The following is a 2,351-nucleotide window of genomic DNA, read 5'->3' as shown; positions in this document are numbered from 1 at the left end:
GGTGGGGGCAGAAAGAGGAGACGAAAGCAGACGACAGAACATTGCTAGAGAGCAGGAAATGAGGTGAAAGGAGACAAATTGAGAGAAGAAAATTTTTCGGTCGCTACCCGGATTCGAACCCGGGACCTTTTGAATGAGAGGCCAACACCTTAACCTCTAGGCCACGAGAGCCCCTCTGTGGGTCTATGTTTCATAATCGCTGAATGGGGAGATGGGACGGATGGCGTTCAAGAAAAAGAAAAGAAGTACATGTATAGCTCTCTTCCAACGTATAGGCAGCAGACCACATAAAAACTTCATATTCTCTCAGTCATTTAATGTTTTCTCTGCGTTTCCCAACTGTGTGGACACACGCCTTTTCAAGGTGAATAAACTGGTGTTTTCTAAAGAAATACTATACATGACAAATAAAAGTTTTGATAACAAAATATATCGATTTAGTTCTCCAGTCATTGACCTTGACTCTTAAAATCCCTAATAACGTTTTTCGGTAGCCTATTGCCTTTTTAAATTCTTATACAAAGTGTACACTCAAAATCAAATTCAGTTGAATTTAGTCAAGGACAGCCAGATTTTTTTTTCAAGGAGGGGCACAAGCTACCATCGTCGCATAATTTGATTGAATTCAGTCATATCAAACGCCCCTGCAGGTAGGGGTCCCATAGTTTTACGATGGGGGTGTATAGAATGCACTTGCGTGATACTAAGTGTCGTAAGAGGCGACTGAAGGTGCATATAGGTCTGGACACCCGAAAAGTTCCAGTTTGCGGAGGGCCAACTACCTGACACAGTAAAACGGAAAGTTATAGAAACACGAACAAACACGCCTTGTAATTTTTCCATTTCGGGAAATGATGGAGCTTCTGTATCAGCAGGAACAATGAAAGACAGCCGAAAGGACTCTTCTGACCCGAAACCTGCTCTGTCGAATTAGTCTCTCCGGATTACGTCGTGGAATGTTCTCTTCATATAATAATTATGAAGCAGGAAAGAGGCCTCAAGTGGCACTAGAGATGAAGAGATACAGGCTGCACAAACAAGGAGTCAGCGAAACCCACTAGATAGAGTCTGGACAGAAGCAGCACAGCTCGGGGGAACAAATATTGTATTCTGGGACGGAAGGCAAGCACCATGCGGAAGAGTTGGAATTATTTTGAGTAAGTATGCACACAAGTCACTTAGAGGATGGAAAACACAAGGGGAGAGGATTATCATGGCTTCTTTCATAACCAGGAGTAAGAGAATCAACATGACCATAGTACAGATCTACGCCCCAAAAAATGAAGCTTCGGATGAAGACAAGGATGCATTCTACAGCTGGCTCGGGTATCGACAAACTTACAAGGAAGGATGTCAAGATCATAAAGGGAGATACCAATGCCAAGATTGGTCAGGACAATGTAGGTTATGAGGGAATCAAGGGACAATATGGTTTGGGACAAATGAATGAGAACGGGGAGCGATTTGCAAACATCTGTGCTTTCAACAGTCTTGTCATCGGACGTTCGGTTTCTCCCCACAAGAGGACCCTCAAGGCCACTTAGGTATCACCAGATCGATCATTTTTGTATCTCTCGTAGGTTCAGTCATTCACTGGAAAATGTCACAGTACAGAGAGGGGCAGACGTTGGATAGGATCATCATCAGATCTGCTGTTACTGTTAGCAAAACTCAAGCTTAATCTAAAAAGGCACGGAACCAGAACAAGAACCAAAAAAATGAAGTTCCAAGTACATCTTTTAAATGGACACAAGAAAGAGGCGTTTCAACTGCATTTGAGAAGCAGATTTCAACACTTGGCGGATCTTGGTGAGGAGGAGGACATGGAGGTGGAGATGCGCTGGACCAAGCTCAAAGAAGTCTTTACTTCAACATGCTAAGAAATACTCTGTGAGAAGAAATTGTGGCTTAAGGAATGAATAAGCAAACGGTCAATGGATTTGATTAGAATGAGAAGACAAATGAAAACAGAGACAAATGCAAGTAGAACAAGAGGATCAAAAGCGGATGCATTGGAGCAGTACAAGACAACAGTAAAGATGTAAAGAGATCACGAAGAAAAGACAAGGAGGAATTCATGAACAGGCTGGCAGAGAGGGCAGAAGAGACAACAGCAGGAGGGAACATACGAATCCTTAATCAAGACTCTTTCTGGAAAATATGGGAAACCAGAAGTAACAGTAAAGGACGAAGAGGGACAATCCATTTTTGGAAAGGAAACTCAGTCCAGACGATGGGTAGAGCATTTCAACAGTCCCCTGAACAGACCACCACCAAGTAATCTATCAAAAATTCTGCCAGCAAGAAATGAGTTACCAATTTGCTGTGATGGTCCATCGAAACAAGAGATT

Source organism: Aplysia californica, unplaced genomic scaffold (genome assembly GCF_000002075.1).
Source record: "Aplysia californica isolate F4 #8 unplaced genomic scaffold, AplCal3.0 scaffold00417, whole genome shotgun sequence".
Classification (NCBI taxonomy): Eukaryota; Metazoa; Mollusca; class Gastropoda; order Aplysiida; family Aplysiidae; genus Aplysia; species Aplysia californica.
The sequence above is the reverse complement of the archived record's forward strand: the minus strand, read 5'-3'. Positions refer to the sequence as shown.